Source organism: Lepidothrix coronata, unplaced genomic scaffold (assembly GCF_001604755.1).
Source record: "Lepidothrix coronata isolate B3197 unplaced genomic scaffold, Lepidothrix_coronata-1.0 Scaffold129, whole genome shotgun sequence".
NCBI classification, from domain to species: domain Eukaryota; kingdom Metazoa; phylum Chordata; class Aves; order Passeriformes; family Pipridae; genus Lepidothrix; species Lepidothrix coronata.
In genome coordinates this window covers 359,468-384,856 of record NW_016690309.1, presented here as the reverse complement: position 1 = coordinate 384,856, position 25,389 = coordinate 359,468, and the positions used below count along the sequence as shown (strand labels likewise).

At 45.7% G+C, this 25,389-nt stretch overlaps 1 long non-coding RNA gene across 4 annotated transcripts; it reads left to right on the top strand.

Moving 5' to 3' along the window:
* The first annotated feature begins 657 nt into the window (after window positions 1–657).
* On the top strand, window positions 658–24,276 carry LOC108503069. Of its 4 annotated transcripts, none has more exons than XR_001876719.1 (7): window positions 658–758; window positions 1,856–1,990; window positions 4,381–4,440; window positions 5,338–5,438; window positions 5,688–5,785; window positions 10,457–10,599; window positions 21,501–24,276. It is a non-coding gene; the product is annotated as an uncharacterized LOC108503069 (long non-coding RNA). The 4 variants fall into 4 exon arrangements; XR_001876717.1 differs by having other exon boundaries at window positions 10,457–20,832; XR_001876716.1 differs by having other exon boundaries at window positions 10,457–24,276.
* Window positions 24,277–25,389: the final 1,113 nt, after the last annotated feature.

The following is a 25,389-nucleotide window of genomic DNA, read 5'->3' as shown; positions in this document are numbered from 1 at the left end:
GCATAATTAATCCCCATTCACAGGAATTTGCATGCCTGAATAATTAAAGAATTAGATTCTAAAAATGAAAAGCAAGCAAAGCCTGCATTTTTGTACTTAAAAAGCTTCAGCAGCAATCATGATAGTTCACAGCACATAAATAATTCAAACTGAGCTTTCTCGTCTTTATTTTTTTTTCCTCGCAGAAATCCTCTTAGTGCTTCCTAATTAAATGAAAATATTTTATAAGCCATCACTTTGTGACATCACAAGAATATTTTAAACTCCGGATTAGACAAGATGGATTTGCATTTTCAGTATTCGCAGTCTGATATTGGGGGCCGTTTAATGGAACCGCAAACCACCACAAACCGGTGATAAAACAGGCACGTGCTTTTGAAAGAAAAAGAATGGGGGGGAAAAAAGTCTGTGTTGGGTGCCGGTCATCTGAGTTTCACTCAACAGTCAATTTCACTTGGCCACGTAGCACTTCATGCCCTACACCGCTGGGGCCGTAACAAAACAACAACAAAACAACAAGAATCCACAGAATGCTGACGCGAATGCCGCGCAGGTGTGCGGGGAGGAGCGGACACCGTTCGGTGCCACAGGTGACTTTTCGCCCACAATTTAACCTTTTTTACCACCACGGCGCCGTGAGGGCCGCGGGACGGCAGGCGGCGCTCTGCGCCCGCCGCGCGGGGCTGGCCGAGGGGGAACCTTCTGGAAGGGCCCGGGGCCGGGCCGTGCCCGGGGGCTCGGGGGACTCCGTGCCCTCGGTGAGCGGCCGCGCCGTGCCCCGGAGCCCCGGGTGGCGTGTGGCTGCTGCGTCCCGGGTCAGCGCACATGGGCAGGGGGAGCTCGATCGCTCCCGCCTTGGCCCGGAGCCCGGCCCGCCCCCCGCTCGGCCGCGGAGCCGCTCGCTCGGCGCTGCGCTCCCGCCCGCCTCCATTTTCTGCGCGCTCCCCCCGCGGGCCGAGCGGGCTGTGCCGGCCGAGGGGCCGCGGGGCCCGGGCTGGCGAGGCGCCGTGAGGGGCAGGACCCGCCGGCGCACAGACCTGTCTTCATCCTGGGCCCCGCTCCGCCGGCGGGGACCGGCGCGTTCGCTCGGAGGGCGCCGCCTGCAAACACAGGCTGGAAGGAGTCGCGGCTCTCCTCCCTTACTATTTATTGTGATGTATTTTGTTAACTTTTGGGCTCTCTGGAAGCAGCGCTGTGCCTGCCCCTCTGGCAGCGCCCGCATTAACGCTTGTCCCGCTCATGGCTGTGGCCGAGCCCGGCCGGCGCCGCCCCGTCCCCGCACAGCGGCGGCGCCGTGTGAGATGGCGAGGCTGCTGCGAGCTGTGCGGGGACCTGGGCAGGGACCTGTGCGGGGACCTGTGCGGGGACCTGGGCAGGGACCTGGGCACCGACCTGGGCAGGGACCTGTGCGGGGACCTGGGCAGGGACCTGGGCACGGACCTGTGCGGGGACCTGGGCGGGGACCTGGGCAGGGACCTGTGCCAGCCCCTCTCCTCGGGCACTGCCCCGATCCCAGCAAAAGCGCCCCCAAACGCCAGCACCCACGGCGCCCGCTCCGCCCTCTCCCTCCCGAGGAACCGAGCACGGGGTCCCGGAGGATGTTTCAAAGACAAGGTTGCTGAAATCATACCGATCCTTTAAAAACGGCGCCGCCGGTTGTTTAAAAATACATGCACTGCCCCGTGTCACGATTTAGAAATGAGAGTTTATGACTCTTTCTCCTGGAGTCTGCGTTTTTTATTTAAAAATATCACTAATTTAAAAATAATAATCAGAAACACGTGCATTGCCCTCGTGTCACGATTTTTACACGAGAGCCTATTGCTACTCCTCCTGAACTCTGCGTTTTTTTTAGTGTTCGTGAAGAGCAAGGTCAGTCCTGGGACTGAGAACTTTACTCGGGTGCGACGGCCGATTTAATTCCAGCAGTCAGCCCCGCGGCCGGGACAGAGGGATAACCGGGGATGTACCGCCGTAAAACAACCCCGAGGTAGGAGTGGCACAGTCGTATTTTATCACTGCGGTTTGTCACCGTGCTCAGTATCACCCGGGGATCATTCTGGTTGTTCCGTTTTACCGAGCACTGTCTAAACCAGACAAAAAGACAGAGCCCGGTGAGAAAAGCTGCTCCTGTTGCTGACTTTGCATTCCCTCGGGTCTGATTTGTTCCCTATATATTGAAAGATGTAGAGTTGTTTTTGTTTTTAAAATATATTAAAAATATATATAAATACATATATTTTATATAATATTTTTTATATATAAAATCAATGTCAATCAGAATATCTCAGTTCCGGGTTTACCCTTTATTAAACTGCTTTGGGAGGTTCTGCGTGGCCTAGTGCAGAGGGACGGAGTTGCTGCTTCGTGCAGAAAAGAGAACAGACATTGCGGGGGGGGGGAACACAAAAAGAGATTCCTTCCGTTCCCTCCATGGTGGGAAATCCGCGCAGCAGCCGCGCCGCCGGGATCCGGCAGTGCCGTGCCCGTCCTGGGCTGCGGTAGTTGTTGTTGTTGTTGCATTTTCATTTTCGTTCTTCGCTGCACTGAGCTCTCCACAACGTCCCGGGGTTAGGGCATTCTTCAACGCTTGCCGTGGCCGATTCAAGGTGCGGCCCCGGTGCCGCAGCCCTGCCCGGGTCGCTGTTTGTGCCGTGAGCTCCGGGTGGGTCACACGCGGCACGGCCGAGTCCTGGGCACGGGGGGCTTTGTTATTGCCCCCCCTCGGAGCGAACATGCGATGGTTGGATAAAAGCGCCTGGTGGGTGCCGGGGCCGGCTGGGCTCCCCGCCCTGGTTTGGGGTACCGGGTGCCGAGCATCCCACGGGCCGGGGTGGGGCCGGGCCGGCCGTGCTCCCGGAGGGTCCTGCCCGGAGCGCGGCTGTCGCTGCGCGCACATCCTCCTGAAGCATTCTGCGGTTAGGAGAGCCTTTTTTTTTTTTTTTCCCGTTTTGGCTGTAACTTTCGCACACTGTTTCTGCAGTGCTCACATCTGTTTATGTCATCCTTGGAGCGTGTTGCAGTGAATGTGGGGTTGAAACGAAGTCGTAGAACTTATTGCTTGTTAATGTGGGTGCTTAAAGAGAGGCTGTGTAAATCCGTAGTTAGGCCTTTCTTGAAAGGTGGCCTGTTTTCTCCTAAGGCTTCAGCACCCAGCCCCTTCCAGGGAGATGCACGGGAATAGTGAGTGCTTAGGCAGGTTGGGAAGATACTTGTCTTTGTATAAAAATGAAACCACGAGCCTTAGTGGGGTGCTCGTCCTGCAATAATCGGGACTAATTCTGCGTTTTTCTCTTTGAGAGCCCCTTCTCACTTTCTTTTAATAGCGTGTATTGTGTGGAGAGCGACTGGAAATCGCAAAGAACTTTCAAATAAGTAAAAACTTTGACGGAGCACTGGTGATTAAATAACACAGGTCGTTAAAACAATTAGTGGGCCGTCAATAAAATAATTTATTTGAAAGGTGAATGAAGGCAGAATATTGCGGGATAGTTAGTAATGCAGCGTAAGCCCGGAGAGGTCTGGGAGCGGCTGGGTGCCGCTGGGGCCGGAGCAGCCCTGCCCCGGGACGGCGCGGCCGCAGAGGAGCTGCGGCATCGTCCGCTCGTCCCGCAAGGCTGAGGAGAGGAAGGAAAATACACCTGGATCCTGGCAGGGGACACCCCGCAGGGATCCGCGGAGGGCCCCATTCGCTTCCCACCTACGTCAATAGAAGTTTTGTCTTCCAGTTCATTAAAGTACAGTCGGGCCCTCCTCGTCGCCTCCATAGGGGCTTGGGGTTTTTTTCTTCTGGAAATCCTTATTAATGGATTCATGTGGTAAACATGGGTATAAAGTGGGCAATTAAAAAAAAAAACAGTAAAGGCACGAAATAAAATAGAATAAAATAAAATAGAAAAAAACCCACCATAAAATAAAGTAACATAGAATAAAATAAAATAAATAAAATAAAATAAAATTAAAATAAACCAACCACAAACCCCACACCTCCTGAACTCTGCATTTTTTACTGCCTGTGAATAGGAAGATCAGTCCAAGCAAAAATACTGAAATCTTGTTTTGGAAGTCTCTGTCGTAAATAGGTCTCATTAAAAAAATAAATTAATTTCTAGTTGGGGGAAATTAATAGCTATCGCAGCCTTTTCACCTAAAATGCTCACTTTTAAACTGGTGAGGTCTTGTTTTAAATGTTCTGTACGTCTGTAACCGCGTGTTACTGAGATTAACATCTACGGTGTCAGCCAATATTTTAACTACAGAAGTAATAATCAGGTGAGTGGGATTTTTAGAAACGTATCGTGTGTTTCCTCCTAAGCACGGAGACGCTGGGGGTCTGCCCTATTTTGTTGCCGCCGACTCTCATTTTTTCGGCATCCACAGGCTTCCCTGGAAGATCCTGACAGTTTCGGGAAGGCTCTGTTACTTTCCAGTCTTTTCCAGGTAAACTCCGATGTGGTCTCAATTATTTCCTGGATGTATATGTTTATTATTTAAAACTAATTGCAGCAAAGTAGCCCCTGATAGTAGAACGTTTACAATGTGTAATGTTGATTAGCTTTCCACAGGGAGCTGTCGTCTGGATGCAAATTTTTTTCCTCCTCATTTCTACCACTGTTTCCAAATAATCTCGCGTCCTTCCAGTGGAAAAGCCAGGGGAGCGTCTTCTAAAATGTTATTTAACACGAAATAACGACGCGTTTGAACATCCACAAAGTACTGATTTCGTGCCTGCCCTCAGTCTGTTACCTCAAATAACATCCCACGCTGTGTTCAGGGCAGGCGTTTGCTCTCCCGGCTCTTCCTGTGTCCTATTAATAGGACAAATCCGCCCGCGCATGACCCTTCCTGCAAGAATTCGGCCACAGTTTGCTTCGACTTATATCTGGCTGCAAAACGGGTCCTTTAATTAAAAAAATACCAGTACGTTTTACCCTTTGAAAGCACTTCGATGGGGAGCTTGGGGTGCGAGAGTCGCACGCGTGTGCGCCTACAAACCGGAGTAGATGCGGAGCCTCGCCCGCATCCTGACAACACAAACCTGCTGGCTTTCAGTAAATAAAGCGTGTTTAGTTTGGTATTTTCTTTTTTTCTCAGGAAACGCGTTTTGGTTGGTATGCAAAAAGGAGAGCAGCCGTCAGGGACTTGCCGCTTATTTCCCCAAACTTTCTCAAGCGTTGGCAGGGCGGGAGGTGAAAGCACTTGAATAAAAAAGCCTCTTTTTTTTTTTTTTTAGAAAGAAAAAAAGTACGCAAACACTCAAAACCAAACAAAAATGTATTTTTTTTAAGCCTCATGAAGAAAAAAAATTAATAAAACACACCTATGTTTTGTTTCTAGGGTAAATTTATCCACCACTGAGGGAGAACCCCAGCGGCTCCTGCCCCCGTGGAAAGGGTGCCGAGAGGAAGAGCTGCAGCCCAAGGCCGGCTGAAAACCCGGTAACATCATATATACCAGCATAACATCAACCCAGGTCCCGACCGGGACCATCGCAGCCGGGGCCCCCGCGGCCAAGAAGTGGTACCTGCCAAAAAGTCAGGTCTCCTGGAAGGGGTTGGGAGATGCATTTGCTGGAAGATATTAGGAATGAAGGAAAAACAGCTGGTAGAGATGAGCTGGAAAGCTCTGTGTGTGTGTGTCCCCAGTCAGCACGTCCTTTCTTCCCCCCCCCCGCCTTTTTTTTTTAGGGGTTAAAACCAGAGTATGTTTGCTCAGCAGGTACCCGAAGGAGCGACCCTGAGGTTTGCTCTCCCGTTTTGCTCTGTCGGCCCCTTTGCGTTTATAGGTGAGCTTTGTGCGTTTGTTCCTCAAAAGTAGCTATTATTGCTGTTAATGATTGTAAAGATGTAAAAAAGGACGTTAGAAAAAAGTGGATTCGCAGCCTGCTAGCAGAGAGCACCCCTCGCTCTCCCGGCAGTTGAAATAAGGGTGTCGATTTGGGTTAGGGAGCATCCTCCAATTTCAAGGGACAAGTGCTTGAAGTCAAGAATGCCTCTTTTTTTTTTTTTTTTCCCCCCAGCTTTTCCCTTCTAGTATTAAAGTCGTGCAGGAAGAAGACGTTTCTCCTCCTCCAGACGGGAGGGAAACAGGCGTGCACGGGTTTTTAAATTTTTTGGGGGGGGGGGGTTTAAAAGATGTTTGTCACGCTGCTACCATTATTCCAAGGATCCTGTGAGGTTTTCATTCACTGCCCGGTTTTCAGGGCTCCTTTCTTCATATTGCAGCCAACCCAAATTGAGACTTCGGAGTGGAAATAAAGGAGGAAAAAATCAAGACAAAATAATGATAATAAAAATACGAAGCAACCTCCCCACTTCCTTCTCTATCACCCCCAAACCAAGTTGCCCCCCCGAGCAAAATTCTCCTTGAGGAGGGATGTTACTCCTCGTCCTGTCGGCACGTTTGAGTCATTTTATTTGCCTGAACTTTGTAACAAAGCTGGTTTCCAGAGGAAATTTCCACTCCTGCTGCCGCCTCGCACCAGAGGGCGCCGGGAGCCTTCCCAGGTTTTGCTGCCTCAAGCGCTGCTGGAAATTAACTCTTTGGGCGCTCTCTCTGAAAGCTTTTCTAACGTTTTCCCCCCCGCCCTGTGAAATGCGTGTTGGTTTGTTTCGGTTTGGGTTTGTGAGGGTTTTTCCCCTGCTCTTGTGTTACCCTTTCCCAGCACTTCTAGGGCTTGACACTCCCACCACAGCCCCCCAGCACTCTGAGGAGATTTACAGCTTCTCTCGGCCTCTCTTAACTTGGTTCTAATTAAGTCACTGCATCACGTTTGCGTGACATTGCCGTGTTTTCCCTCGTAATTGTCAGGGATAAAAGTTTGTCTGGCTGCGTTTAAGCTTAAAGGGTCACTTAGGGCTCTTCAAGCAGGACCCCAGTGAAGCACAGCGCCAGGGGAAAAGCGGTGAGTGAACCAGCCCAGAGCATCTCCCTGTCCCACCTGTGCTGTTCAGCTCTGGGCCTGAAGGGTGCAAGGCCAAACCCTAATGTGGGGCGTAGATTAATGTGTGCTACAGGGTCAGAGCTTTTTTACACTGATGGACAGGAGTGTGTTGGGAGGACATCAGATTTGTGCCTGCCATGTTTCTGTGCCCCAATGGCTGTACCTGATTTGGTTGTTATACACTCACTTTCTGGCCTGACAGGATCATCAAAGTCCATCTCCTGGCCCTGCACAGACACCCCAACAATCCCACCCTGTCCCTGAGAGCGTTGTCCAAACCCTCCTGGAGCTCTGGCAGCCTTGGGGCTGTGCCCACTGCCCTGGGGAGCCTGGGCAGTGCCAACCACCCTCTGGGGGAAGAACCTTTTCCTGAGATCCAACCTGACACAGCTCCAAGTTTGCTACAACTCAAAAAATACTTCAAGAATAGGTAACCCAAAGAGCAAATACTGCAGGAAATTATGGAAGACTTTACCTATAACTGGGGATTATAAACCCTCAGCTTCAGCAAAAGCATTTCTTGTGTTTATCTGCATATGCAAATGCTGTGGCTCACCCTCTGAGACTCAGTTTTAGTGGCAATGCAGGTTGATTATTCATAGAAAAAACCCAGGCAATCTGTGGGTGAATATTTATTATTACTTTATTTATTTACTATAGCAGTCTGTTTTCAAACAGCATAGAAGGACTATTTTCCAGAGCAGATAGTGACAGGACAAGGGGGAATGGATTCACACTGAGAGAGAGCAGGGTTAGACTGGATATGAGGAAGCAATTCTTCCCTGTGAGGGTGGGGAGGCCCTGGCACAGGTTGCCCAGAGAAGCTGTGGTTTCCCCATCCCTGGAAGTGTCCAAGGCCAGGTTGGACGGGGCTTGGAGCAACCTGGGACAGTGGAAGGTGTCCCTGCCCATGGCAGGGGGTGGGACTGGATGATCCGTAAGGACCCTTCCAACCCAAACCAGTCTGGGTTTCTGGGATTCTCTAATGCTGATGAGCAGTTGGTTCCTCGGGTGCTCAGTCCTGTTGAATGTTTGGGAACCAATTTAGCTGCTTGTCCTACACGTCTGCCTTACTCAGTGAAATGTGCTCAGCTGAAAACTACAATACAGGTATGTCAGAAACGACTCCCTGCTGACTTATTAAAAAAGAAAAGACAATGCAGGCCTGAACACTGATATCAGGTGAGTCCTGTTCCAGTGCAATATGTATTACCACCTTAAATAATGCTCGGACAGTTTTTTAAATACAACTTTCAGGAAGCGCATAAACATCTTTTCTTCATAATTTGTGCCACATTTAACTATACCAAAACTAGATCAAGAACTCATCCGTGTGGGCCCTGGACATATGCATAGTGTGTTTCCAACAGATCTTATAACTCTAACTAAATGAATAAAAAGAAAGATAAATAATAAGAAAGGGAAGAAGGAAGAATAAACTAAATATTAGGATGCATCATTTCCATGTTTCCTGTAAACTTTTATGCTATTCACATATCACTTAAGGATCAACAGAAATGCAAAATGCATGATCTGAAGATGTATTAAGAAATCTGAGGGAAAAAAACATAAAAACCAACAAAGAAAAACATTTTAATCCTGGGGGCTGGTGGAAAAACTCAGTTGAAGAGAAATAGTGTTTGTCCTTGTGTTATTTAAATGGAAATACGGATTTTAAAATTTTTTGTGACTGTTTCTTCATTTATGTCAGTAATTTACCATCTGTCAATCAAAAAAAAGGAAAATGCATCAAAGGCTGCAGAGTTTACCCAAACACAAATCCCTCTACAGGATGTGATTTCATCACTTACTAGTTCATGTTGAGTTTTATCTGTCAAGTGTGCGTGTAAGGTGAGAATTCTAGTCTCAGAGCAAATAGGACAGTGTGCTGGATATTGTGAGAAGTGTGTTAAAGGGCAGCAGCAGCTTTCCCAGCCCAGCCCTGGCAGTGCCTGGTTATCCCGGTGCCCAGCGTGCTGTGCCTGGGGCATCTCTGATGTTCAGAGCCCACTCTGCCACCTGCACAGGGGGTCTCAATGGACCTTCATGTCTGGCCATGGCACTGACTCACACCTGATAACTTGATTGATTTTCTTTTTGGAGGAGGAGTAGGGGGGCCTTTGGAGAGACTTCTCGACTCCTGGAACAACACAGGGGAAAAAAATCGTGTTAAAAGGCATCTTGGCCCTTCTGCCATTTTCATTGAAGCTGATGGTAAAACCCTCTTTCACTTTACTGGGAACAGGACTGAGCCACTTAAAATGCTATTTTGTAATATAAATCTTTTAAGTCTTAAATATTTCCATACAGTGCAGCAAAGAAGTCTCAAACGTCATCAGAAAGACTGCTTCTTGTTAGGCTGTTACAATGTGCTATTTCTGTTCAAATAACTTTTACTAATATGAGAGACAAATACATTTGTACAGTTTGGGAGCCTGACACTGCAGTTGGGTGTTTGCAGCTTTTATACATTAGCCTATTTAGGACAGTAACTTTAACGCTTCAGTTGCATGAAACAAAGCCCAGATGTTTCTCAGCAGCGTTTTCTCATCAGGTCTTTTAGCTGAGCCTTTCTGGAGTGTAGTGTAGAGTTTGGTTACAGTTAAGCTTGAGTCATATATTCCAAGAGTATGAAGGGGTGATGTAGTGAGGCACGAGTAGGAAGGGGGAAGAGGGACACTGAAGGAGGAAACAATCTTCTCCAGCTAAGCCAAGTCCCCACCCGTGGGACCATGGAGAACTCTTAAGTTCTCATCTTTGGATCTTCTTCCCTCCTTGGCAGTGACTTTAAAAAGGATTAAGTGAGAGAACAGCAGCAGAAAAAGCCCCCAAAATACCATGCTCTGGGAAGGTCAGGGAGGTTGCCTTCTCCAGATGTACAGGGGCTCCAGGGTTCAAATTTGAATCTCTCTGTGCTGAGTTGCTGTGATGTCCTGCCCAGCATTCTATCTTCCCACCCAGGAATATATTGAGGGCAACACAATTTTCGTGGATTAGTTATTTGTTTTCCCTGGAGTTAGCCTGGCTGGGTAGGCACAACTGAGCAGCATTTATGGAGTCATACAGGTCTCACCAGTGATCTCCCAACAGGGGAGTATTGTCCAAGTGACAACCTACCTGAGCTTGTGCCAAATGCCACTACAAGTCTCTCTTTTCTTTCTGTTCCTGGGTGTGTTGTGTCCAATGGCAGTGTCTTACGATAGCTTTTCCGGGGAGGAACTGCCTTTATAGCTGGTGTCTTTATAGCACCTTGTGCAGTGGCCAAGGCTTACAAATACTCCAGAGGAGTAAAATGTAAAAACTGTGGTAGAACAGCCTCCTGTTTTGATGAAAAGTTGCTAGCAGTTATGACATAATGAACTTAACCAACAAGGCAATAAAAATTAAGTGCCCTATTTGTGAGTGATGCATATCCCATATTAAGGCTAAATTTCCTGTAAGTTATACATTGAAACATTTTCCATTATGATGTTCATAAAATTTTGTATTCAACAACATTGCTTCCTTTCCTAGGTCTTTTGGAATCCAACCAGAGGACTGCAGGTGAGAGAGAAGCAGGGATACACATCACCAGAAGGTTGTGTTCCAGCAGTGGGAAAGCTTCAGGAAGCTGCTAAAAGCGTTCTACACTGCATTTTTCTCTGACCAGACTTCACGTGAGTGACCAAATGACAGGCCATTATTTTTTGCATTTCCGAGGAAGTAATATTTTTGCTACTTGTGACTATTTGTAATTTTTGCTATTATAGTAAGCACCTATCCAATCAATCTTGATTTTTAAATCTCTTTTAGTCTCTTGAACAAATACGTTTACAAGAAAAATCAGGTTTGTTTAGAATCATGGAATGATTTAGACTGGAAGGGACTTTGAAGGTCATCTGGTCCAACCTCCTACTCAAAGCAGACCTAACCTACTAAGATGGGTTGGTTTTCTATTAATTTTTTTTTTTATTTCAATAGCAGTATTTTATGGCAATAGTTCTTGCTGAAGAGCTTGTTCTAAACCACTTTCCATTTACTAATTTCCCCTGTTAACTTTGCTGCTATAAATATTCCCTGTAGTCACCTTTGGAATCAACAATCCCTGTTCACAATTTATTCTCTTGCCTCTTGCATTGACAATGGCAAAGAATAGACTAACCTGAATATGCAGAGTAAAATACAGTTTGGAAAATGAGGTTTATTATCCCATATTCTGAAGAATGACCATACCTCAGTCCAGGATTATTGCTTTGAAGCTAAAGGAAATTAAACCATTCTTCTACCTTTAGGCCCAAAAGAAAATGACTTCATTTCCGTGTATTTCCAGAGACGATGAGCTGCTGATCTATGATTCTTCTCAACTTATAGGACAGCTGAACAAAATGTAAAAACCAAAGGCCTGGCTTTGCACTCAGCTGTTCTGGTATAATCCAAGCTCAGCTTCTCTGGTGTTAATGAATTTATTCCAGTTTTACTGTGCTGTGATCAAACCAGAATATACTGTATAGTTTGTGTGAAAGAACTGGGCCATTTTCTTCTGTTTTCAGATGGTGAGCTGTCTGTTAGTTGGTCTCTAGCCTCCCTTTCTCACCCTTTCCCTATTCTGTAATTTAAAAAAAAATGTGTATTTGCAAAAGAACAACGACAAACTCTACCTGAAAAACTGTGTTACACAGTCTTGTTTTTTAAAGAGAAGCCCCCTGCAGACCATGAAACCCAGGAAGGATCCTGTGGAGGATTTGGCCATGTTTAGAAAGCATCCAGAGTAGCTATGACAACTTCATGTCCGGGGGCCAAGATCGTGTCCACATACCAAATCTCTGACACTATGCAAGATCCTTATCCAACCTAAAGAGGAAACTGTAAAATTAGAATTGCCTAAAATAACCCCTAGAGAGACTATTGCCGGTTCTTGAGAAGAGTTGGGGTTTTTTTGACATCTCAAATACAGCTTTTTCTTAAAATGTCTGAAACAGGAAACTAGTGAAAGAAAAGAAAATAATTAAATGAATAAGGTATCCACAACCCTGGAAAAACAGGTTCCCAGCTAGGTCCTTTTTTTGTTATTTGCTGTGATTTCTTTAACCTTCTTTGATCAGTTAAATGGACTTGGAGTGTTATAGAAGCCTCTGAAATATATCGATATAATTTTCTTGGGTTTATATTTGAAATGGGAGGGGTATCCAATGTGGGTTCCAGCTCCCTCTGACCTGGATGAGCTGGGATTAATGCTGAGTGCAGCGAGGGAGGCTGATCTCAGCACAGGGAGGTGATCAGGGTCTGATCCATTACCTGGTCCAGGCAGTTCGGATGCTGACTGTATTTTTTTGATATTACATGTGGAAGTGAAGCATTCCAGCTGATAGAAATCTGCTTGTCCATGCAATGAATATGTTGGCTACAGCACCTGCAGCCTGTGCTTTCTGGTAAAAGCTGAGCTCTGTGTTAATTCTCTTAGTTATTGATTGGTAATATTGTTTCTGCTTCCTGTCTCTGCAGTTAGGTTTTTACATCCTGCCTGTAGTTGATCCCTTCCTGTTTCTCTGGGCATGGCAAGGTTGTGTAAAGCAGGTTTTTATAAAGGAAGAGAGACTTGCAAAATGCATTACTAAAGGTACTGATTTAAAAAACCAGGTGCACAAATGATGTTTGGGTTTAAGTAGCCAGGATGAGGTTTTGAACATTGGCTCAGGCAGAACCAAACTCAAACATTTTAATAATGGCATGTTAACATAACTGCCTTATGCAAAATATTTCTGGCTGCTTTTTATGAAAGTAAACAGAAAGAGTGATATATCTGGATAAAGAGGAGCAGATGGTAATTTTCATTATTCCTCCCTTCCCCTCTCCTTTTACTTGCGTCCCAGGGAGGGAGAACTAAAAGACAAAATCTCCTCTTTAGTGACTTTGGAACAGAAACTCCAAAATAGATATCCCAACTTATGCCTTACCGTTTGCCCTGTGGGGTCATGCTCTTGAATGCTCTTCATCCACTGGATTAATAAAGCCAAAGGATTTTTGTTACTGAAAAAAAATGTTCACATTTTACACGAGTTAAGGACTGCTTGGATTTGTGAAAACTCATTTTTGGTGTCTAAGTTCTTATCCAGCAAGAACTCTCCACTGTGATAATGGTTATCTGCAAGTCAGTTTTAACTTGGCACCCTTCACATTTGGCAGCAGATTTTAGCTTTACGTAACACTGAGTTATTATTAATGTACCATATTGCAGATTTTATGAAGGAACCAAGTTTTCAAGTGTTGGGGTTTTTTTTAAGTCAGGAAATGCTACAGATAGGCTTTTTACAGGCATGTCACTTTATGCTCTACATGTCCCGTGCATTTATTATATTTCCCTTAAAATAACCATCCTTAGGTTAGTGCACATATTTAGTAATCAAAGCCATGTATTATACCGCCTGAATACAAAAGGTTTCACTCCATGTTTCAAGATCTTTTTCATTCTCCACATTTATAACATGACCTGTGTTAATATTGCATTGGCACTGGTGGGTTTTTTTTTATTTGACACAAGTCTAAGGATGTCTGAGTGGTCCTGGTTCAAGGTGTCTGTCACATGAGGTACAGAATTTCTCTCAGTAAAGATTGCTTTGTTTTTAAATTCAAGTGAATCAGAAAAAATACCTGTAAAAGGCTAAAAAGTATTTAAGGGTGGTGGAGGATGCACTTGGGGACAGCAGTTCATACAGTGGTGGGTAAAGTGGTGTGAGCCTGGCATGTGTATAGGGATGGCACTTAGTAATTGCTTATTCTGTTTGCCTTTTTCGTTGACTGATGTTTTTATCTGGCTCTCTGGAGTGAGGTATGCTGGATGTACTGTGGCTTTCCAAAAGGAAATACTGAAGTATGGCTCCCACACGGAGCCATAAGGAAAATAAACTGTCATTTCTAACACACGGCACATGAAGAAAAGCCCTTTCACATCACTTTGTTTCCTGCTCAAAGCTGTTTCTCAAACTGTGTAAGATCTCCAGCTCACATTATTGTTCTGAGGGGCTTCATACAAGAAGGGCTTTTTTTGTCTAGCAAGGCTAATGAGGTCCTATAGCAAAAAGACACATAATATCAGTAAGGAAACAGCTAATCTGACATTAATGTTTAATGTGTTCACTCATTTCTAAATGCATATTAATTTGGTGTAACTTTTCTGTCCTTGTACTAGAATAGAAAGTAGGACATCTGTGAGTACAGTAATTAAACAAGTCAACTAAACCCCATTTGAACAAAAGGCTTGGCATGGCCATGTTCCTACAGGTGCTCTTTCTGTGCTTTCCAAAGCTGGGGTGGGTTCTGCTCTGTGTGCATCACCATCCCGTGTCCCTCACACACCAGCCTTGTTAGTGCAGCAGTCGAGCACTGCTGTCACAGGAAAAACCAGCATGCATTTCTGGTGTTCCTGGGATCCATCAGCACTGCCAGTCTCCCCATCTCCTTTGTGGAGGACACAAATTAAGGGGTTTTGTAGCTGGACTTGAGGGATGAGACATCCTATCGCTACATGCAGAGGTAACGGAGCTTTTTAGGTCAGAGATGTCGCAGATGTTTCTTTTAGGCCCACATTAGAAACTTTTGCTCATACACTGATGTCAGCCTGGGTCTGAAAAAAACATAAATCCCACCTGGCCACTGGAGCTGAGCCAGCACAGTTCCTGGCGTGGACACAGCTGTGCTGCCAGGAAATGGCTGCTGCCAGATTAACCTGTTGGGTTCAGAGCCTGGTGCAACTCCAGTGGCACAAAATCCCCTCTGGCAGTGCCCTTCCCTGCTGCAGAGCTCTGCTGTGTGACACTCACAGGGACTGGGACTGCAGACAGAGGCTCCTCAGGGCGGCAGTTGAGATGGGCCTGGTGTGAGAACAAAGGGGAGACAAAGACACTGGGAAAGTGTCTGAGAACACAGCAAGAGTCATTGGCAGGTCTGGTAGGAGGTGTCCCTTTTGACTGCAGGAGCCCCTTCAAAAACTTCCCACTCCATAAATCCATTTTTTTCGCCCCTGGAAGCCACATTTCCTATGTATGCCAGTTTCCACTGGCTGCAGGAACATCTGCTGATGGGACTAGGTTTGTTTTGCTTAGAAACACCCAACATTTATTGCCCTTCAGCTAAATGCTGCAGGGTCTGTCCTAGGAGGACTGCTCTGGATAGCAGAGAAGAGCTGGGTCTTCAGCCAGACCCTAGCGGGACAGTAAATGCCTCTGGTTCTCAGCAGATCCTACAGCAAGAACTCTCTCTGCCTGCTTCACAGTCCCAGCAAAAGGACTGCACAAACCCATAACCCAGCAGTATATCAGGTTCAAAGTATTTCTTCTGTCGTCACATGCATCTGCCTTAGGTTATCAGCAAACCACAGAGAATTACACCAGCGAGGAAATATTCAAAGGTCAGCCCAGGATCAGTCTGAGTGACAGGTGGTGATGGGGTTTTTATTAGGCTTTCTGTCTCTGGTACCTGTTGATGTAGGAATGGTTGAGTTCCTGGGAGCCAGCAGCTCCAGGACCCTTTAGTCTATGGGGACTTGTTTAATTACCCTTTCTTCCTGAGATGAACATAAGAAAGCTTCGATGGGTTGCAGCAGTGGCAGAGAAACGTGACTGTGATGCTCTTTGACCAAAATCAATTGTCCAAAGCACTTTAGCATGGAAAAAATGTCACTGGACAATGAAAACAACAGGAGTTAGTTAGTGGAGTGAAGCTGCTGGAGAGGTGATTGTTCACTGTTTTCTGCAGTATGAGAAGTAGAGGGCATCAAGTAGAGTTTAAATTACTCAATACTTAAAAGAATCTCTGGTTCCTGAGATAAATGGTTGTTTCAATGAAAGTATTAGAATTATTTTTGGTCGAATATCAGGAACTAGTCATCAAAGAGATTTGATAATGTAGCTATTTGAAATCCATATCTTATAAGTGTGAAGTTCTGGCATGACTGGAATGAAAGTATAGGTGAGTCAAGCACAGTAATTTTGACCCAACTGTAGGCTACAGAAAGTTTGCAGTTTTCCATTCCAACCAAAGACAAAAAAATGTAATAATCCAAGTATCAGAACTTCTAAACTAATTTTCTGAAAAATCAGGTGCTTCAGAACAATATCCAAGTCTTAAGATACAGCAGAGGGACAGAACATCTCAGTGGTTGTGTCTGTTGGGCGGAGCCTGGCAGGGCAGCAGGCACGCCTGTCCTGAGAGCAGTGCTTGGGAAGGGGCAGGGCACGACCCCTGCATTCCCACCGCGGGCACAGCCCAGCACCAGCCTGGGGACAATGGCAGTGCTCCTGTGAGCTCAGAGGTGCAGGAACCAACCACAGCACAACGGAAAACAGATTTTTTTCCAAGCTAGAAAAGCCTTTGCCCCCAAGTATTTTTAACCCACGTATTTCAGAGCATGTCAGACAATTGATCAGCAATCTGTTGCTGAAGTGATGTATTTATCTGATGCGTGGTTTCACTTAGCAGCTACAACACGTACAGCAGAGAACTGAAAAAAATGAACTGGAACTCTATGCAAAAACTCTTATTCAAAACAGATGTATTACTTGGTATATGTTTAACATTCTCCTCATAATCCCAACTTGATCCTTAACCATCATGCATTAGAGTGTTGCTTTTAAAGAAGATGAAAATGGGCTGCTAAAATGCTGCCCATATAATCTGAATTATTTTCAGCCCTGTTGTTAAAGCTTAGAGATAAAATTCTCTTTTGAACTAAGGTTGAAGGCATCGTGTTTGATATATTGGTATAATTCCTGCAATATAAATACTCATAAATTAAGTTAGTGGTATGGTATGATTTCCTGTAATCTGTTTCCAGAATCAATATTTTATTGAATGAACTTCTTATTTTAACTTCTCACTTACTGACCCAGTGGTGCAGCTGTAACGTGTGCTTGATCACTCATTCTTTTAAAATCAGATCTGACTGTGGAGCAGTGTAGATGGGGGACAGTTTTGGAAGAATCGCACTTAATATTGTGTGGATAGAGACTGAAAATAGCACTATCACACCCTAATGTAGATTCTCCCATCTTAACATCCTGTAGTACTTTAGAAAACGGCCATGTAATATAATCCCCATTTTATGGGCAGGAAAACTGAAGCCATGATTATTTCCTTCTTAAAGGATGCTTAACTTTAAGCACCTCCCTATAACATCTACTTTTGTAAATGTGGATTTTATTTTTAAGAATCTCTTATGCGTAGCAATTATCACTCAGCTAATTACCCAAGATTTATTGCAAGCCTCTGCCAGTGAGTGTGTGACCTCATGCAGAGCAAAAGGCTGTTTGTTCTGAGCAGGTGGAACTGTATCACCCATTGTGCCGTGCTGGGGGTGTTGACAAAGGCAGCAGCAGATGAAGATGCTCTGCAGTGCTTTGGGGGCTGGGGTGGTCCACTGGCCCTTCTCTGGGGCAATGCACAGTTCTTGTGCTGTGTCCTTCTCGGGAACACAAAAACTGCCAGTAATCATCATCAATCCCTGCAGGTCTCCTGGGAGCCTTGGGTTCCTGCAGCAGAACCTGGTGCTGCATCTCTAAGCTGCACAGCCAAGAATGTGATGATTTCCCTCTCCTCAAACAGTTCCTCGCTCCCTCTTTTCTTTGCCCTTGCTTGTTCTGCGTCTGTGCTTTACAGGCTACACCACATTTAAACACACAGTGATCCCACTGCGGGTTTTGGGGGTGGAGGAGGGAATGTAGGAGTACTAACAGAAAAATTGCTCTTTTTGTGGTGACCAGATCAACTGTATTAGACGAAACTGCTTTTTTTTATCAGTGTTTAAAAAGTATTTTCTGATGTGGTAAAAACTGTTATATGGATGGAGTTCAAGAAGGTGGAGGGCATGTGAAAGTTTATTTTATAAAGGGAAGACTAGATTGTTTTGTAGTTAGGGGTTCTGTACCTAAAATGTCTCTACAGATTAAATTTCCAAGTTCTTTGTTCTCAGACACTTTGTTTCAGATGGGCAAATGGAGAATGAACAATAAGGTTTAAGTCGATGCCTTCATAGATGCAGTCTGAATCCTCTGATTTACACAACATGGTCTCTAGGTTGATGATGCCACCATAAGATTCCAAGACCTCACAAGTCTAATCCTGAGAAATCCCCTGTAGCCAGTGCATACTGACTTCATAGGAGTGAGATATGAACCTGCCATCCAGCTTCAGTCTCCTCTGTAGATTAGTCCAGGACATCACTCTTGATGTTTCCAAGGAATATGACTCCACAAAGGCTGGTGTCATTCTCCAGTGGAGTTTAAAATGGAATTTAGGAGATCTGATATTCCCAGGGCAGTCATGCAGTGCTGCAGCAGGAGGGAAACAGACATCCAAAACATGCCACTGTAAGAAAAGAGCAAGGAAAAGCCCAGTCCTGGAAAATGCACTGGCACTACAAAAGAACGTGGAAGTCTGGGGAAACAATGAATTGGAGCTGAAAAATATTATATCAGTCCTGTATGTTTTTAATAAGTCGTTGGAAGGTCTTCCGTGAGGAGTTTCTGTTCAATTTTATCTCAGTCAGGGATAGAAGTTGTTCATTTGGTCCCATAAAGAGCTGAACTTCCTGAGCAGGCACGTTGGAAGTTCTCTTACATTGGCATAGGAAGCTATTTTTTTTGGTAAAACATTTCACATTTATGTTCTCCCAGAATTAAAGGCATAGGGCCTGCTCCAGAGCCCTCTGCAGTCACTGATACCCTCACACTGATCTCTGGGAGCTTTAGGGCTCTCTTTTGGACCTCCTTTTTTTTCTCCCCCCTCAGTTAGCTGCCATTTATATAACAGAGTTAAAAATTTGGGGAACTCAAAGCACACAAAGAATTTGCAGTTTGGGATAGGAAGGGAAGGATTCCACATCCAGCCAAACCAACCCCTGTCTTCCCTGCCACTTGCTGCTAAGCATGAGGAGAGTTTTCCAGCTCTGGGTGGGACTGACAGCTCATTGCTGGGTTCCTGCTGCTCCTGGGAAACCACCATTCATCCAGCCTGCAATCTGCAGAATAAAGGAACCAGATAATCAATGACACTCTCCTCTGTCCATATTTAAACATTTATGGCATAGATGTTGACAGATGATCTCACCATCTAAACTCCCTTTGTAGTTGACAGAAGGACAAAGACACTTCTGTCTCATATTTTTGCAAATAAACAAATGGATATACACATATACAAATGTAAAGGCTCACAAAGGTTAATTTAAATGGTATCCTGACAAAACTTGAAGAAGAGAATGAGACGTTCTTTCCTGACCTTTTTTTTTCTTTTGTACTTTGCCAATTCAAAGGGAAGTCAGTGTGCTTTGTGCAGACAGAAGTGTAAATCTTTTGAAACTCCAGCAAAAAATACATACAGCAGATATAAATACAAATAAAATTCAGGGTAGGTGACACCTTTCTGGAGTAGTTATGACTGGATATTCTGTCTACAACTAGCTGTTACATTAAGGCTGTGGGAACATCTACAGTGACAAAGCTGACACTTCATTTTGGCCGCTTTAATGAGGTGTTCGGTGTCCTGCTCCTCTGCTGGGCTTTTGCATCACCAACCCAAAAGCTGCACCATCACTAACACAGAGAGAGAGCCTTTTTCTGTCTCGTGTCCAGTCAATCAGCTTTCCTCCTGTGCTTCATCCTGCAGTGTCCCTCTGAGGCAGAGCTGCAGCCTGAGGGTCACAGACCCCAGGGAGTTCTTCGTTTCCTGAGAAAAGATGAAACCACTGCTATCTTTGAACAAAACCATTTATCTTAGTACAGAACCAGTGTCTTGTTCATCCCCAAAAACTGAGCTGAAGAGAAGTCTCAGCCCTCCCTCAACACATGCGATTCTGTCCTTCATGAAGGTTGCAAAAACATCTGTCCTGACACATCTGGGATCACAAGGAGACTGATTAAAAACCTGGAAGACAGACTGAGCTTTCCCAGTCTGAGCTTTCTGCCATGCAAGCAGGCGCCATAAGGCAAACCTGACTGATCTTTTGCAAAAAAAAAAACCCAAAACAACCCAAAACCACAAAGAATGGAAATTTCCCCCAAAGATGGAAAATGTCTTTGTAGTCAGTTGCTGTTCCCTCGTTGTTCCTGAGCTGCTGGAGCCCTCTCATGTCTCCTCGAGCTGCTGCAGAGAGGTCGGGAGGAGCCCCTGGACACCGGCAGGAGAAGAGCTGTGCGCTCAGGAGATTGTGCTGGCTGACGGCACAGGGGGCAGTGCTCAGGAGATTGTGCTGGCTGATGGCAGCCCCGGGCCAGCCTGCAGGCCATGGCACACCTGCCCTGGGCTGGGCACTGGGCTGGGTGTTCGTGGTGACCCTGCCTGCTGTGGCAGCAGAGGGTGAGCAGTGAGAGGGGAGCCGAGCAGAACACGCTGGCCTGTCCCTGCAGGATGCAGTGTCTCCATGGGTGCAGCTGGGCTGCCCACCACGGTCCTGTGCTGGGCAGGGGTGTGGGAGGGTCCCTGCACCCCATGGCTTCGCTGCACAGCTCCTGGGGGCACACCGAGTTTGGACTGAAAGCCAGGAATTCCCTCTTCTTCCTCTTGTTGTGATACAGAAAAGATTTCACCAGTCCCATCAAACAAGAAGATCCATTGGGGTAATTAAAAACTACTCATTTAATACAAACGTCTGGTGTTGCAGTAAACCGGCTGTTTTGTCCACAAAAACCTGACCATGTTTTCAATTAAGCCTTATCCCCTTACTGATGTTTTCATATTTGTGCTACATTTACATAAAGTTTCCTGACAAAATATGTCTTTCCTCTTGCATGTTTATGTGTTTCACGGTTCAGCACATCTGTGGAATTGTTTAGCTATCAACCAAACTAACGCAATACAAGAACTCTGATCTCATTGGGGCTTTCTCTCACCACTTGGACATTAAGTTGCAACTACTCCTTCAGGTAGGTTTCAGCTCCAGGCTGTTCCCTGCTCTGCCACCTCCCGGGGAGAGCCCTCCCCTGCTGAAGATATTTGGGATGTGGGTGTATGACTGTGACCCGGCCAGCTGCAGGAGCCAGCCAGTGTGTGAGCATGGGCTCAACCTGCAGAGCCCTGCATTAGACACCTCCCTGTAGAGCTTCATCTTGCAGAGATGCAGAATCCCCTTCCCAGAGCCTGCAGGGCACTGCAGGGGGATGGCTGGCTAATGGTCATGGATCCTCAGTGGGACACAGGTGTCTCTTGTGCCTCTGAAAACCCCCCCAGTCTGACTGGAGAGTCACTTCTCTCTATCCCAGCAGCCACTTCTTCCATCACATTGTTTCACACTTTCTAGCACTGTGGGAACATCGTGTTCATACATGAGGGAGGAATTTAACTCTCTGAATGGACCTGGGTGTCATCAGCTTAATGATACTGTTCAGATAAGGAAATAAATGCTACATGATGGTGCTTACCCTTGCTTGTGACAAAACACCAGCTGTTGTACAACCTTCCTTTGAAAATTACCTATGGACTAGCTTTCACTTTCATAAATGCACACAGAAGTGGTTTGGTAGGATTAGCATTAGCCTTAAAAAAAAAAAGTGATATATTATGCAACTGATTCTTAGTTTTTAAATCTTCACAGGTGGAGAAGACATTGATCAGGACAGAGTCACATGTGAACAAACCAGCTGAACTGGGAAAAAACTTGCAGTGGCTCAATATATAACAGCTGATGAAAAGTTTGGGAGCATCCTGGGCTCAGGGGCCAGTTGGCCTGGAACAGCCCACATTTACATTAGTAAATTCCTGGTTAAACAGGGTGTTTGCATTCAGAGCCGTGGTCTCACCTACAGGCATTAGCCATGGCTTCACTGCTGGTGGCCTTTTGGGACCTCTGAGGTGCGTTTTACTCACAAATCATTGTTTATTTTAAACTCTGTGATGGTTGAAGTGCAGCTTTGTGAGAAGATATGAAGTTCTTGGCAGCAAGTGTGCTGAATTGCCTTTCTCTTTGAAAAGAGGGAGGCTGTTCACAGTGCTGTGTGGGAGGGGGATGAGAGGCATAGGACCTAAGTTAGAACAAACAATGTTCGTGCTGGGTTTCAAACCCAATTTTTGTAGCAAAAGGCAGTGGAAGGGGCTGGACTGAGAGGCTGAGCAGCCTCCATGCTCAGAGGCCTGGAACACCCAGCTGAGCAACCTGCCCTGACCACACAATTGTCCCTGCACTGAGCAGGAGGGTGGACTGAGGGCCCTTCCAACCTGGATCTTGTCTGTGGAGCAGGGTGTGACCCTCTGGGACTCACTGAGGCTCCCCTGACTGTGCTCGGGTCAGGGCAGTGTCACTGAGGGGACAGCTGTTCTGCAGCATCAGCCCTGCAGAATGCCCAGAAATGGAGAGGAAATATGTGCAGATTTAAAATGTTAAAACCACAAGTATAATAAATTCTCATTTAATGTCAGTGAGTTAATGCTGAGAAGGTAAAACAGAACATCAGATGTTCTTATTTTCCCCGAAGCCCAGCTAACTTCACAGACAGAGATTATCATAGGAGCAGTTTCTGAATAACCCATTTCAACAACAGGATTTGTGGCTGGATGTCATTGTGGTAACAGCACTGCAGCTACTCTTTCAACAGTTTGGCTCACACCTATGCACTTCACCCAGCAGTTAATATACATGCTTTGAGTGGTGTGGTGATCAACACACACAATTTCCTGGGTGGGCTGCAAATCCCCAAGTATGTATTTTTTCAAGTCGTTGAAGTTTCTGAACATTTTTGTGTAATTGTTGTTCTTACTCTCTTTGTCACCTTACGATGTCTCAACACAGATTATTTGTTAGAAAGCCAAGAGCCAGGTGGAGTTCCTGGGGAAAAGAACAACTAAAAATACTTCTATTCTGTATTCATTCAGTGGCATTGTCTGATACTGTATTACACGAGATTACTGATCTAATGGAGCTTGACATTGTACAAGAACAGGAAGCATGAGCCCAAACCTGCCCTAAGCTGTGACACCAGGCCTAGAAAGCACTGTGGAGCGATAATGTGCCAATTAGACGTGTCCATTTGTGTTGCTTGCAGGCAATGGAAGACAAGCCTTTCCATCCTCCCTTCCAGATTCACTCTCTGTAACAGTTATGAATGAGAGGCTGAAACTGTGAATTACTCAGCCTGTTCATCAAGAACAGCAGGCCCAAATTCTTCCCCCTACCTGGCATGAAGCTTTATTTATTAACTTGGTGGGAGCTTCTGGACTGCTCAGAGTATCCCAGTCAGCCTGGTGTCATCTGAAAATAGCTGTCACTCTTCCCATTCTGAGAGGGTACTGATGAAAGGCAGCAATGCTCTCCTGGGGGGGCTGTGTAGTTATTAAGAAGTAGCCTAAATGTGAAAAATAAACAAGTAATAACAAGTTTTAACCACCAACAGCACAGGCTAAATATGAAAGATGAGGCAAAGGAAATTCTGGTGTCTGGCTTTTCAGTCCTTCCTATCAGGATGAAATTAAATACCTTTCTACTAAAAGAGAGCCTGACCCAACGACTGCTGAAATCAGTGGAAAGACATCCACTGCAGAGGGTTTCTAGAAAGGCCCACCATTCTGAAGACAACTGGCTCACACACAGCCATTCCTTCCTGATGGATATTTGCAGCTGGGGCTAATAATAGTATTTAATGTTCTTTCTAATAAATCTCTTGTCATATGTTTAGTATGTCCAGTGTTAACTTACATTTCAAGCACGAAATATGTTTATCTCTACTGGGAGTTATCAGATGTAAACACATCAAAATGCTGTGACTATTTGACCCCTGCAAACTAAGATAATTCTGTAGGATCCAGATCTCTGGGTAGAATTATTTCCTTTTTTAGTATCTTGATGGAAAGAAGTTTATACTGGCCCTTGAAAATGGTTTTTATCACGTTTTCTGATAGATACTATCATTCTGGTTCTTTGCTTTTGTTTTTTCTTTTTTTGGAGAACCTCTATATGTCATATTATCTGCAAAAATCGCATGTAAGTGGAGGGGAGTTTTGAACATACGCCACACATTATAAAAAGCAAACTGTGCTTACAAGTAAATTTCTGAAGAAATTTTACATTTTGCAGGATCACTTCCTATATTCCTTTTGTCCTTCTGTTTCTGACACAAGCAAAATCCCACTGCTGACTGAGGGACAGGCCTGTACGCTCTCTCTATACATAACAGAGAAGAGGAGCTGGATGTGTCCCTAGAATCTCCTCCTCCTCCTCCTAACTAGTCATGTCTTGCAAAACTACAGTCAGCTGTGAAACCAGAATTGATTTTCTGTTGAAAACTCACTGAAGTTTTGAACTGATGGAGGGGTTTAATCCTGGCCCTCTCCCAAGCAGAAACACTTTCTGAAAATTGAACTTAAAGTCTCTCTCTGAAAACTGCATTAGTATTAGCAAACAGTCTGCTGTCGCTGTGGGGTACAGCACTTCAAACCAGCTATTTCAGCATGGAATTTTCCTCCCCTCCCTCAGATGCTGTGAACTGTTGGGGCTCAGTCCAGCAGAGCACTGGCAATGCTTGCAAGTCCCCTTTGGCAGGCGAGCAGCAAATGACTCTGGGCTGGGATTCTGTCCCAGAACAACTATCCCTATTGGAAACCTTAGCTAAGTCGAGGAGCACCACATCTGTAATCTATACCTTTCTTCTGCAGCCCTCCTAAAATAAGGATAGATAAATATAGAAACCTGTTGAGGCCAGCACGTGGGGACAACGTTTTATTTGAAGGGGGGAGAACAGGCAGACGGTCATGTCACTGGGTTTGAGGTAAATCCCAGCCCTACTCCCAACCTGCTGTGCAAACACAGGTGGCATTTGCACCTATACAGCTTTTCCAAGTTCCTCTGGGAGGGTTACCAGACTGGGGAAGGATGGCACTAGTGCTGGGATGAGGAAAGGCAGGTCTGTGCCAGACAGTGTTGCCTCTTCTGGTGCATGACCACGTCCCACTATTGGGGAGCTCACAACACTAAAACTGGGAGTTTAGGCACTGGAGGTCAGTTTTCTGGAGACCAGAGTCCTTCTTCTGCCACTTTCCTTGTTTGTGATTGTAGGAAAGCTGTTGCTCCACCTGGTATCTGTTTCTCTGTCCCCACTTCACTGGATAGTGAAGTGGTGCGGGGATGAACACACAACATGTTGCCAGAAGTCTCCATCTCAGTAGTCCCATAAAATATACTACATTGCATTGCAGGAAATGATCTGTTTGGGCAGCCCTGGGCTGTCTGTGCTCCTCAGAACGATGCATGTGCTCGAGCAGTGCTGTTGGGTGCAGCCTGCTCACTGCTGGGGAAGGAGATGCAGGAAAGCAGGAGGTGCTCCAGCCCCTCTTCAGGCCCGTGCACTGACGGTACAGCCCTCAGGGGAAGGTTCCTGCTTGTCTTTTCATTCCTGCCCTCAGCTGCAGCATCAGCCCTCAGGCACCTCGATCTCAACACGACTGTCAGTATCAGGAGATAGCAGGAAACCCAGATGGCCACCTTGCTCTGAAGT